Source organism: Hemiscyllium ocellatum, chromosome 10 (assembly GCF_020745735.1).
Source record: "Hemiscyllium ocellatum isolate sHemOce1 chromosome 10, sHemOce1.pat.X.cur, whole genome shotgun sequence".
Lineage (NCBI taxonomy): Eukaryota > Metazoa > Chordata > Chondrichthyes > Orectolobiformes > Hemiscylliidae > Hemiscyllium > Hemiscyllium ocellatum.
Window position 1 is genome coordinate 105,230,415 of NC_083410.1, and position 14,205 is coordinate 105,244,619.

Genomic DNA, 14,205 nt, shown 5'->3' on the forward strand with positions numbered 1-14,205 from the left:
CACTAGGGATTCTGAGAGACTATGCAAATCCACCCCTTTGATGGAGAAACTGACCTCGTGTGACACATTCAAAACTTTGTTTGTAGCACCAAGTCCTATGGCAAAAACCAAAAGAGGAAAGTGCCAGAAAAGAATATTAGGTTGAAAACATTGGAAAGATTTGTGGTCATTAAGTGGGACTGGTTCTCGCACTACAATACCCCATTTAAATGGGATTAATCTAAGGCTGGATGCATCTACAGATGAACGATCTTTTTGAAGCTGCCTTAGGCCCCTCTCTGAGTGCAGTCCATATGAGTAGTAAACCTGACTGCACTGTCTAGTTACAGGGTGCAGGCTGTTGCAGTGGGCTCTGCAATCATGACAGGACACCCAACGGTCCACTTCCCCAACCCCAAAATTGCACTGTCAAGGGATATTCTTGATGTAGAGCAGCTGGTATTGGACTGTGGACAAAGTTTAAAAAAAAATCACACAACACCAGGTTTATTTGTGATTTGGAGGTGCCTGTGTTGGACCTCGGTCTCACAAAGTTAAAAATCACACAATACCAGATTATAGTCCAACAGTTTATCTGGAATCACTGGCTTTCAGAGCGCTGCTCCTTCATCAGGTAGCTAGTGGGGCAGGATCATAAGACACAGAGTTTATCGTAAAAGATTATAGTGTCATCCAACTGATGCAACATGTTGAACAATCCTAGATTGCTGTTAAGTTTTTCATCTTTTAGAATGGATTGCAGATTCCGATTCATTAATATGTAAATTCTGTAGGTTGTGTATTTTTTGAGCACAATAGAATGTATCTGCAAATACAATTCTGTAAATGCAAATTCACCCCATATACTTACAGAGGAAGTGGTGGAAACTGGTACAATTACAGAATTCTAAAGGCACCTGGATGGGGACATGAATAGGAAAGGTTTAGAGGGATCTGGGCCAAATGCTGGCAAATGGGACTGGATTCATTTGGGATGTCTGGTCGGCATGGACAAGTTGGACCTAAGGGTCTGTTTTCTTGCTGTACATCTCAATGACTCTTTGACTCTGAATACATCACGCCAGGTACAGATGTCAGATTTCCTTCCTAGATTAGTGAATCGAAACCTATGTTCGTTGAAAGGCCACATTACTGAAACTGACTTAAAATTCAGGTTTGTTTTGAAGAGTAGCTTGTGGCCATTTCACCAGTTTCCGTGTGGGATTACAACCCTTGATGCCTGAGTTCCTGTATTATTAGGTCACTATGCCACCTCTGCATGACTACTGCCTGAATTTCACACAAAAGACTGATGGAGGCAGTAGCACTCAATAAAAAAATGATTAAAGGCTCGCAGGGAGGGATTACATCTGTAGAGCTATGAGGAAAAGGGGGTGAGGATTGATTGGCTCAATCTACCAATGAGCTGACATGATGGGGTGAATGGTCACTTTCTGTGCTGTTTCACTGCGATTAGTAGTGACCCTAATCACAACAAAAACTGAAAGAACTGTGTATGCTGGAAATTGGAAACAAAACCAGAAATTGCTGGAAAAGCTCAGCGGATCTGGCAGCATTTGTGGACAGGACTTTTGCCCGAAACGTCGATTTTCCTGCTCCTCGGATGCTGCCTGACCTGCTGTGCTTTTCCAGCACCACTCTTCAATCTTGACTCTGATCTCCAGTATCTGCAGTCCTCAGAGTTAACACTTCAGATCCAGTGACCCTTCCTGTTTCTCAAGACATGCCAGCTCACGGCTTCATCATAGGACTAGGTTTGGAAAAGAGGATTTGACGTGATGGGTTAAACAAACACTGCGGCTCGGATTGCCTTCTGAAGCTTGTGATTCCGGTTTTTGTCAGATTGAAGTTTTTTTTGTGTATTTGAGGAGATTTCAACGCTGCACTGATCAACTATGAGGTAAACACTGCCTCAAATTCTGGCACAAGCCTGTTCAAGGTGATCGCCTTTCGAAGATTGCATTTTTAAAAGCAGTGAATGAATGAAGCTGACTGTGACATTCTATGACTGGTGCTATAGTAAATAACAGAATGTTGGAACTACATTAACCTTTGGCACCTCTCACTTGAACATTACTGTTTAAGCATGTAATTGTTTTATTGCTGCACCAATCCAGCACTCTCTTACCGTGCCTCGGTGATGGACAAATGCAGTAACCTAAAACTGCCTGGCCTTAGCTCTGTGGGATGGGAGCACAGGCATGTTGGAGCCCAGAAAGCTGTAGCTGCCTGCTGGAGGATGAACAGCAGTCCCCAGAACCTCCAAGGGAAGTAGCCATGCAGATTAGATGTGAGATACCTAACCTGTGTTTCCCTGCCCTTCAGTTTGAAATGTGCTGGAGGCAAGGTCAATTGAGACATTCAAGACGGGCATTGGCTGGTTATTTGGATAGAAATGGTGTGCAGGGAGATGGGGAAAAGGCACTAGATGATAGAAGCAATGCAGGTATGATGGGCCCAATTGCCTCCTCCTGCACAGGAACAATTCTGTGGTTTTGTGAATGCTCTAGATGCTTGTTCTTTTTGAGTGCCCCTGTCGTCTGGTGCCACATGTTGCTTTGAGAAAACTGGTGGGGTGGGGTTGGTAAGATCCCTCCCATGACTTTCCTTGCCCAGCACCTGTTGTCAGCCCAGCCTACAATAATGACTCTCTAATCATTTCCGATGACGGGCTTATGACCGAAACATCGACACTCCTGCTCCTCAGATGCTGCCTGACCTGCTGTGCTTTTCCAGCAACACACTTGTCGACTCTGATCTCCAGCATCTGCAGTCCTCACTCTTTCCACTATCCCTCCAGTGCCTGAGCACTGATTTCTCCCTAGAAAACTTAAGTGACATTTTTTTAATATACTTTATTCATTAAAAAATCGCTGTAATTATATACACATTGTCACAAATGCATTTCAGTTCAGACCATGTTCGAGGCACCAGGAGGGTGCGATAACTGAACGGACCCCCACTGAGCTTCAGCAGGGACACCTCTGATGGTGGTGTATCCCCACTCCATATTAGCAGCAGCTGCCCCAAGCTTCAGTGCATCGATCAGCACATAGTCCTGGACCTTGGAATGCGCAAGTCTGTAATACTCAGTCAAGGTCAGTTCCTTGTTCTGGAAGACCTAAGAGGTGTCTTTCACTAAGGTGATGGTCCTCCAGGCGCAGTCAACATTTGTCTCGGTGTGCATCCCAGGGAACAGACCGTAGAACATAGAGTCCTGCACCAAGGAGGTGAGAGATTGAGTGACATTATTACAGCATAATTTTCTTCAATAGACCATCTAGTGGTGCTTGACCTTATTTAGATTTGCCCTTGTACTATTTGATTTATATGGACTTGAGTGAAATGCTGCTGTAAGTGTGAGCTGTTAATGTCGCAGTGTGGGAATCAGGGTATCTGGGACGTATGTGAACAGGGCAAGTAACGATCTCTCTCATTAGCCAAACAGATTGCAGGATTGTGAAATCCAGAGAGTGCAAGTAAATTAGAGAGGGAGAATTCAGTGTGTAACCAAGTACAGAAGCAGAGAGTGGGAGGAAATGAAAAATTGGAATTAAAAGTGAGAGAAGGAAATAGAAAGGAAACATATATGAAGAACAGTCATTGAAAAAATTGCCTTTTTAAAATCTCCAACAATGATTAAAAGCTGAAGGAATGAGAGCCCATTCTCACTGTTGTTAATTTTCAGTGCCAGACAGGTTAACTGGCAATATTTAACATTTACCATATTATCAGGTTCATAGTTCCTTGACAGTGGAGTCGCAGGTAGATGGGATAGTGAAAAAAGCATTAAAGAATTTAGTTCTTTATTGTTTCATCCACCAGTTGTTTGCTTTCTTGTTTTTCTGTTAATTTTTTAAAATCATTTTCCACCATATTTAGGTTTCGTGTTGTTAACTTCCCCTTTCTCATTCACATGCCTCTTCCCCTCCAACAAAATTCTGAGCCCTCCTGCCACATTCCACCCGTTCACTTCTTTATCATTCATTCCTCACCACCTGAGCGCTACATTAACACAATGGGAGAGTTTTCAACAAGAATACCAGTTGTTCCTCATCTAGGATGGCATTGTCTCACATAATCTTAAACCAAGCCTTGGTTTGCAGGCATTAGGCTTGGAGCCATGTTGGAGAGAGAATGAAGGCAGTGGCCTTGTGATCATAGAATCCCTACAGTGTGGAAGCAGACCATTTGGCCCATCAAGTCCACACCGACCCTCCGAAGAGCATCGGTCCCCCCCACCCTAACCCTGTAACCCTGCAATTCCCATGAATAATGCACCAAGCCTGAACACCCCCAGATACTATGGGGCAATGTAGCACCTAACCAGTATGTCTTCGGACTGTGGGAAGAAACCAGAGCACCTGAGGGAGACCCACACACTCATGGAGTGAATGTGCAAACTCCACACAGACAGTTGCGGGAGGTTGGAATCAAACCTAGATCCCTGGGGCTGTGAAGCAGCAATGCTAATCGCTGAGTCACCATGCCATCCGTCATTCACACACTCTCCTTGTCAGGATACACTTCTGTTGTCCGCAAGTTTTGAAATTGCTTGGTAATATTGATTTCTCCATTTCAATCTGTCTGGGGTTTTTTTTGGGTGGTGTAGTGGAATTGAAATTACACTGGTTTGCAGAATGCCTTTTTAGCCAGCTGAATGCCTGCCATATCTGAAAGTCTTGCAATTTTCTCATTACAGCTTTTGGTAGGCATCACTTTTGATTAACTCCCGAAGAGATTAGAATGCTGATCTGACTGTGGTTAGCTCATGTTAAACCCCAGTCGAATTATATGATGCATTACCAGCTGCAAAACAAAAACACCTTGCAAACTCATGTGTAGGGAAGGAGGCAATGACATTCCAGTTCATTGTATCTGTCTCAGCCTGAAGCATAAGGCTTCATCTGTCCCTATGCAGAGAGACCCTGATTTCCACCATCTCTCCATAAGTGTCTGGAGAGCACAAGCAAATCACTTGGAAATGAATGCAAGTTGCTTGGAGATGGCTAGAAGGTGGAAAAGATGAATAATGTGGAAAGACTGATGAGGGAAAGGAAATAATAAATTGCTCAAACAAAATCTATTGCAAATTCTATACTTTGTTGGAACTCTGGCAAGCTTGTGAATGTTCCAAAGCTGGTTTCATCTGAGTAACACAGAGGATTTTTACTGTGACTACACTGCCTGCTACAGGTGTATTGTATTAGAGAAGGTGAAGAGGGAGCTCAAAGGGATAGGAAATCCATCTCAAAGAAGCTGCCAACCTAGACAATGGCCGCAATGTGATATTACGTTGCCAGAGAAAAGCCCATTAGTCAAAAAAAAACTGACGATGCTGGAATCCAAGGTAGACATCAGGAGGCTGGAAGAACACAGCAAGCCAGGCAGCATCAGGAGGTGGAGAAGACAGTGTTCAGGTGTAACCTTTCTTCAGAGGAAAATCCATTGCATCATGTAGAATATTCATTTTCAAACCCCTCCCCCACCCAACCTCTGCTGCATGGAGCAAAGTTAGCATCCTACCAATAGGGAAACTGATGGAACTGGGGACACTGTTGACTTTGTATGTCTGAGTTATGGAATCAAAGAATGATTACTGCTCTGAAAGGCTATTTGGCTCATCAAGAGCATGTTGGTTGTCATTTTAGTCAGCCCAAATAATACATTTTTCTCTATACGGTCATGAAGGATAATACATAATAGTTCCAAATTAGCACCATCTATCCAAACCTCTATTTGACCCACATGCTCACCTTAATTTGGAAGAATGGTTGCAGGAATGAGAAACTCACTTACGAAGGTCATTTGGAAAAATTGGGATTGTTTCCCTTGGCCGAGGGAGGATGAGCAAAGATATGATAGTTTTCAAACTCTTGCGTGGGTTAAACCTATTCCTACTCATCTAAGGATTACGAAAAATGAACACTGATTTAATGTTTGGAAATGAAGTAATTGCCATGTGAGGAAAACAATCTTCGTGCAGTGAGGCATTTGAGTTCTCAAATCACTGCCTGGAAATACGATGGAGGTAAATTCAAGCAAGACATTGAAGACTGTGTTATTTGATTATTTGAAGCCAAATGATATGCAGGATCCTGGAGTAAAGAAAGGAGAATGGCCTTGAGATATAATGCTCCTTCAGAGAGGCAGTGGAGACATGATGGATCCAGTAGTCTCCTTTTAAACCATGACAAATTGTGGTTCTGTGACAAAATTGCTGGGAATGCTCAGCAAGTTTGTCAGCATCTGCGGAGAGAAATCCAGTGACCCTTCCTCAGAACTGACGGTAGCTTGGAATAAGTTTTTTTTAATGCAGGAGTTATGGTGCGGGGGGGGATAAGGAGCAAGCGACAGTTGGAAATAGAACCCAAGGAGAGAGAAGAACAAATGGAGAGAGAAAGGCGCTGACTATTGTTGGTTAATAAACAGTTGTTTATAATAGCAGACCCCTGTGAGATCAAGACCTAGGGATGGGGTAAGGACATGGGAGAAGATGCCTCAGGTCCGAAAATTGTTGAAATCAATATTGAGTCTAGAAGGTTGTAGAGTTCCCAAGTGGAAAATTAGGTGCTGTACTTCCAGCTTGCACTGAGCTGCACTGGGGCCATGCTCCTCCTGTTTTAAATATTCTAACTTGGTTACAAATTGTTCACATATAATAAATAGAAAAGTGGCCCAAGCATTGACAGTTAATCATCTTCAGCGTTTCTGGTGCATCTCCCAATAATGCAAGAGTTCAGGCTGTATCCTGGTGAGATGATATGGAGGAGCCGGTGTTGGACTGGGGTGGACAAAGTTAAAAATCACGCAACATCAGGTTATAGTCCAACAGGTTTATTTGAAAGCACTTGCTACCTGATGAAGGAGCAGCGCTATGAAAGCTAGTGCTTCCAAATAAACCTGTTGGACTATAACCTGGTGTTGTGTGATTTTCAACTTCAGGAGAGATGACAGGAGGTGGTTGTTCAATTTTGATTCTAAGGCAATGCTGTTGCATTTGGGAGTGAGGTCTTTGTACGTATGGGACCGCATCAGTAATAGCATCCGGTAACCCCTACTGGAAATGCTGAGTGTTCTTGCTGTCACTGGTAAATGGAATCAGACATGATGTGATACTGCCCAAAAGTTCAAACACTTGGAACAAAAGCAAAAATTGCGGGAAAAATTCAGCAGGCCTGACAACATCTGTGAAGCAAAAGTAGAGTGAATGTTTCAGGACCAGTGACCCTTCTTCAGAACTTCCTTTTGTTTAGTGTTTAATTGTTTGGAAATGCTTAAAAGTTACATCATTTTCTTAATCATAGAACCCTTACAGTGTGGAAGCAGGCCATTAGACCCATCGAGACCACACCAACCCTCTGACGGGCATCCCACCCAGACCTATCCCTATAACCCTGCATTTCCCATGGCTAACCCGCCTAGCCTGCACATTCCCTGGGCACCATGGGGCAATTTCCCATGGCCAATCCACCTAACCTGCGCAGGTTTGGACTGTGGGAGGAAACCAGAGCACCCGGAGGAAACCCACACAGACACTGGGAGAATGTGCAAACTCCACACAGACAGTCGCCCAAGCGTGGAATCAAACCCATGTCACTGTGAGGCTAACAATTGTGGCTTACAGTATGACCGTAGTTTCCAACCCTTTACCCACTGTGACCACATCATTGCAACTTGAAAGTTGTTGTGACTGCTCAGTGAGAAAGAAGGCAAAGATAAATGAGGCTGTGAAACCAGTGACCTGTTAGTACGGGGCCAGGGCTATTATAATGCACAGCAGCCCTTACTGCTTCTGAGATTGGCACCAAAAAATTCCAGCTCATGACACCAAGTTCTGAGCCCACGTTTTGGAAAATGCCCTGCATAATAACATCACTATACCATTGTCGGCAATTACTCGCTAACTAGTATGATTGCCCACCTTGGAAAGTCCGGGTTGCTGAGCTTGGGTTCTGTGGGGTTTAGATTAGAGTGGGGGAGTGGTGCTGGAAAAGCACAGCATCCAAGGAGCAGAAAATTCTACGTTTTGGGCAAAAGCCCTTCATCAGGAATAGAGGCAGGGAGCTTCCAGGGTGGAGAGATAAGTGTGGGGTGGGGGTGAGGTGGGGGTGGGGGGGGCGGGGGGGGGGGGGGGGGGGGGGGGGGGGGGAAGCTGTGGGCTGGGGCGAAGGTAGCAAAGAATACAATAGGTATGGTGGGGGAAGGGGAAATGAAGAAACTGTTGAAGTCCACATTGATGCCCTGGGGTTGAAGTGTTCCGAGACAGAAGATGAGGCGTTCTTCCTCTAGGCGTCGGGTGGTGAGGGAATGGCGGTGGAGGGGGCCGAGGACCTCCATGTCCTCGGCAGAGTGGGAGGGGGAGTTGAAATGTTGGGCCACAGGGCAGTGTGGTTGATTGGTGCAGGTATCCTGGAGATGTTCCCTAAAGCGCTCTGCTAGGAGGGGCGCAGTCTCCCCAATGTAGAGGAGACCGCATCGGGAGCAACGGTTATGATAAGTGACATTGGTGGATGTGCAGGTGAAACTTTGATGCATGTGGAAGGCTCCTTTGGGGCTTTGGATGGAGGTGAGGGAGGAGGTGTGGGCACAGGTTTTGCAATTCCTGCAGTGGCAGGGGAAGGTGCCAGGAAGGGAGGGTGGGTTGTTGGGGGGCGTGGACCTGACCAGGTAGTCACGGAGGGAACAGTCTTTGCGGAAGACGGAAAGGGGTGGGGAGGGAAATATATTTCTGGTGGTGGGGTCTGTTTGGAGGTGGTGGAAATGTCGGCGGATAATGTGGTTTATGCGAAGGTTGGTAGGGTGGAAGGTGAGCACCGGGGGGTTCTGTCCTTGTTATGGTTGGAGGGGTGGGGCTTGAGGGCGGAGGTGAGGGATGTGGACAAGATGTGTTAGAGAGCATCTTCAACCACATGGGAAGAGAAATAGCCGTCTTTAAAGAAGGAGGCCGTCTGGTGTGTTCTGTGGTGGAACTGGTCCTCCTGGGAGCAGATACGGCAGAGGCGGAGGAATTGGGAATACAGGATGACATTTTTGCAGGAGGAAAGGTGGGAAGAGGTGTAATTCAGGCCTCCACCCTGGAGGTTCCCTGCCTCCATTCCTGATGAAGGGCTTTTGCCCGAAACGTCGATTTTCCTGATGCTTAGATGCTGCCTGACCTGCTGTGTTTTTCCAGCACCACTCTAATCTCAACTCTGGTTTCCAGCATCTGCAGTCCTCACTTTTGCCTTGGGTTCTGTGGGTCCTTGTGTGGCTAATAGGCCTACTCCTAGAGCCACATCTCCCACCTCACATTTAGCAGGGGATTCTGGGAGATTGGTCCTTGGCATTCCTTTCTCAAGCTCCCTTTCCATACCTTCTCTTGCCGACGGGTGTTCTTCTTTGTACAGGAGGTTCCTCTAAGTCAGTTTCTTCTGAGCGAGGGTCTCCCATACAACATTAATGTTCCATTTCTTAAGGGAGCACTTCAGGGAGTCTTTGAGAAGCCTCCTTTGCCCTCTTCTTGTTCAAGGGCCTTCCTTGAACTGGATGAAGAAGATTTGCTTTGGTAACCAGAACTCAAGCATCCTAAGGACATGGCGGGCTCACTGGAGTTGGTTCCAAAGCAATAAACAGTGTCAATAGCATAATAACCATCCCAAGGTGCTTCACGCAGGCATTATAAAACAAAGTATAACAGTTGGACACGTAAGGAAAAATTTGATTGTCACCAAAAGGTCGATGATAGAGAGAGGTTCAAAGAATTGTCTTAAAGGAGGAAAGCAAGCTCGAAGTGGAAACATTTAAATAAATTATTTTTTTTAAGGCTAATGTTTGTGCTTGACTCTATAACAATATTTTCCAAACTTTTACCTAACTCTGAGTTCATGCTGTATCCATAGTAACAAGGTCAGTCAGCTGGACCCCATGGAATATGAGTTCCCTGATTGGGCCTGTTAATCAGGCCCAGTCAGGGAGTCCTGGCTGACATAAAAGGATAAATGTCAGGGATACTGGCTCTCCAGTGCCTGACTCAGTCAGGTGCAGTATGATAGTCAAAGGCTACTTGTAAATAAAGGGCAAATTGGGATGGGATACAGTGTCTGAGGAGTTGTTTCAGGTATCAAGGCTTGGAGGTGGCTTTGTCGCTAGAAAACAGCAGACCTCAAGAGTCTAGAAACTGAAAACATGGCCCTGAGTATAGATAACTGAAACCATTGTAGGGTTAGAGGAAATGGAAGAGAAAGGGAGGGGCCTGGCCATGGAGGAATTTGAACGTGTGGATGAGAATTCTAAAATTGAGGTGCTGCTAAATCAAGAATTGAGCTCAGTCACTAAGCACAGTGAAGGTGGTGAATGGAATTTGGTACAAATTAGGACATTGGGAATTGCTGCACAACCACAAATTTGTGAAGGGGCCACGTCAGGAGGCTGACCAGGAACAAATTAACTCTGGAGGTAACAGAGGCATGGATATCAATATCAGCAATAGAATAGCTGAGATGGGGTGGAGACAGGTGACGTTACAGAGGTGGAAATAAACAGTCTGAGAAATGGTTAGGGTGTGTGGCTGATTCCTTATCTCTGTGCTGGAAATGCAGACAGTGTGGTTCAGTCTCAGACAGCAGGGAGAGGGATAGAGTCAGTATTGAGGAATTGGAGTTCGATGACACTGGTTTTTACCTACCCCAGTTGAGCTGCTGATGAGAGAGATGGCGCTGAGGTAGACTGTGTTTGTTGTTGTCAAAATAGATGGGGAAACTTTGTTTTTACTCTCTGCCATCGAGGGGCAGTATGTAGATGAGAAATAAGATGTCCATGATGGATTCTGGAAGGGGAAAGGAGACCTCAGATATAACCACAACTTCTATTTATATAGTGCTTTCAATCAACAATTCTAAGGCAATTCACAGAGCATTATAAAATAAAGTATTACAGCTAGTCCATAAAGGGCACAATGGCAGAGTGGTTAGCACTGATGCCTCACAACACCAAGCACCCAGGTTCAATTCCACCCTCTGTGGAGTTTGCACATTCTCCCCGTGTCAGCATGGGTTTCTATCAGGTGGGCTGATTTCTTCCCATACTCCAAAGATGTACAGGTTAGGTGCATTGGCCATGCTAAATTGCCCATTGTGTTGAGAGATGTGCAAACCTTAGATGAATTAGCCATGGAAAATGCCAAATCATTGGGTGGGATGTCTTTCAGAGGGTTGATGTGAACTCGATAGGTTGAATGGTCTGCTTCCACACTGCAGGAGTTCTATGGAAGAAAGTAAAATTATTATAGAACTTTAGGCTGCTTTGTTATTGGAGAGAGACAACTAATGGTGTTTTAATGAGGGTAACCACACGTCAGATGAGGAGAGAGATTGAGAAGAAGAATTATTCACAGTAACCGCAGTCAGTGTAGGTAATGAGCCCATACTGTTGGCATGACTGTGCATCACAAACCACCTATCCAGCTTGCTGACCCACTCTAGGAGATACTAAATCAAACAATCAGAAGCTTAGCCGATGAAGTAAGCTTTAAGGACTGTCTTTGAGGAGGAGAGTAAGGTGAAGAGGGGAGAGGTTTAGAGAGGGAATCCCAGAGTTCATGCCTGGGCAGCTGTAAACATGACCACTAAAACTGGAGCAGTTGTAAATGTGAGTTTGACAGAGGCCAGGATGAGAGGAGTGCAGATATCTGAGAGGGTGTGGTGGCTGGAGGAGATGACAAAGATAGAGAGGGCACGCGGACATGGAAGGATTTGAAAACAAGATCGCAATTTTTGATTAGAACCATATGTGAATGGGAAGAGAAATCTCTGTAATTCTCTGATTGCAATGAGGTAGATAAGAATGGAACCAGACAAGTGTGGTCCAACCCAGCCGGATGTCTGTGGCGAGGCATTAGAGAAGAGTGGATATGATTAACGAGTGAGAGCCTGCAGTTGGAAAGGGCTGCTCTTTCTTGACCAAAATCATTGGGGACGTTTTAGAACAGTGTACCTAGTTTCACAGCTGGAGACTTGGCCATCGCATGAGGAGGAGCAATACTGAGGAAATGTAAGCCAAAGAAACAATGCTATCTTCAGCTGTTTACTCTGATGGGGATTAAAGATAACCACACAACATTTCTTCATCACATGGCAAATTCTAATGGGATAATAATCTGTTTACAAGCTAATTGGAGTTAAGATAAAGGGCACAGTGAGACCTTAGATTGGGTGATTGGGATGCAGGGACCTTGGGTAAGTTATCTTTCCCACGGTTAGACTGTAATTGGCTCATATTCCCAGAGTGATGCCCTGTTGCTGACACTTTGATCTTTATCACTTATCAGGGCACTCGTTTCAGATGCTGGGTGAGAGGACAGCATGTGTCTTTAGTTCACGTTCTATTTCACAAGTAATTAAGTTAGGACAGTATCAATCACTTCAATGTAGAAGATTTCTTTTTGCTTCCTGAGGTAGACACCAGATCATACCGTCCTCAAAGGTCATACATCATAAGAGGTGAAAGTTCAATTTCACTGTAGGATTTCTAGCAAGTGACGTTCGTGGATGCTGGTGGTACAGTTTCCTCACTACCCTTACGTGCCTCAATATTTCACTATCCTTATCATTAAGTCTTCAGTTCTGAAGAACAGTCATATAGGATTCAAAATTCTGCTTCTCTCTCCATGGTTTCTGCCTAGTTTCTTCAGCACTTCCTGTTTTCTTTTCAGATTTCCAGCACATTTTGTTTTCATTTGAAGCGAATATCCTTTAGGAAAGGATTTCTGCTGTCCTTAAACTGATCTGGCTTTCCTTTGTTCCAGATCCATAGCAATGTCATTGACTCTTAACTGCCCTCTGGGCAATTGAAGATGTGTGATAAATGCTGAACCAGCCAGTGACCGCTACACCCCAAAAACGAATAAAATTTCAATACAACTGCATTTGATTTTAATCCTATTTTTTGGCCTTTTACAATAAACTGTTTACACTGGGCTGTGGTTTCACAGGAGATAATGTCCATTTGGCCGTCTGCACAATTTGGGCTTTCATCTTCCAAGTGGGAGAACGAATGCCTGCTGTTTGTTGGCAATCAGCATCAAACTTGTCATTCACCCCACGACTTCAGGCACCCATCTCCTGGTGAGGGTCACTGATCAGTGGTCGGCAATTGTTTTTTGCGCAGCTGGACCTGTCAAAGGGAGATCCGATCAATACCCAGATGAGCTGCTATGTTGATGTTAACTGAGGGGTACGTATTGACCAGGAGATCTTCGATTGCTTTTCTTTGAACACTGCCTTTCTGAGACAGTATTTATTATGTTCAGCTAAAAGAGGATATTACATTAGGGTATATGTCCATGGTAAGGACACAGACTTCTCGGGTGAAATTTGTGCCCGTGATTAAAAGGAGAGAATGCTGCCATTAAACAATACCTAATATCTGGAATTGGAATGTAAATATTGTTTGGGATAAGAGTTAAAACGTGCTTTAATGACCAAGCAGTATATAAAAAGATATTGAAAAACAATGTGAGAGGATGGTTCTTATTGTTATGATTTTAATATATCAGAAAAATTAGATTTTAAATAGACCTTAAAGAACTTCTTCATGATGAAATAATGCTTGGCGTTCATGTGAGAAAGTTCACGGTATTTGGAACTGATTGTGCTAGTGCTGCAGAGTGACAGTCTTTGAGCAGCAAGGGTAAGGTTATTGTGTAAACAACCATTTCAAACTGAAGCTTCTGCTTTTGTCACCAGAAGTAACTGCGGCAGTGATTGTAGAACACTTCTTAACTCACTGAGAGTGAAACGTCGCTGCCCGGGCTGTGAAGTGGGTATCGAGGACTATATTACAAATGGACTGGACATTGCTTGTGTTGTTTGGTACGTGTGTTTTCTGTCAGCAGAAACAGGCAGCTAGTTGTTCAGGTGTTCACAATTCCGCTGAATGGCTGAAAAACAACAACACTAAACAGATAAGTTTTCGTGCAGAGTGGGACGGAATTTTAATCGTCAATTCTTCATAAGACTTAGACTTGAGGAGCTGTTCACGACTGAGCTGTACTGAAAGACCAGGCTGCTGAAAAAATCAATGTTACAGAGATCGGCAGAGAAGGAAGGACGACAGTGAAGTTGCTGCCTACAGACTGTTGGATTGTGAAAGGCACTGAAGTCTCTTAACCTGGGGCTCGAGGTTTGACACCATTGATATTCAACAAGATTGTCAGCTAAGTGTGGG

At 44.5% G+C, this 14,205-nt stretch overlaps 1 protein-coding gene across 8 annotated transcripts in view; it reads left to right on the plus strand.

Moving 5' to 3' along the window:
* LOC132819886 (1-phosphatidylinositol 4,5-bisphosphate phosphodiesterase beta-4) overlaps positions 1–14,205 on the plus strand; it is a 532,815-nt gene that overhangs the window by 274,274 nt on the left and 244,336 nt on the right. The window contains exon 1 of one of the 8 annotated variants that reach the window (XM_060831831.1): positions 13,727–14,160. The exons of the other annotated variants lie outside the window; for them this stretch is intronic. The gene's annotated coding sequence lies outside the window, so the exon portion shown is untranslated. Of the gene's footprint in view, positions 1–13,726; positions 14,161–14,205 lie in introns of those variants that run through there. 8 annotated transcript variants of the gene reach the window in all.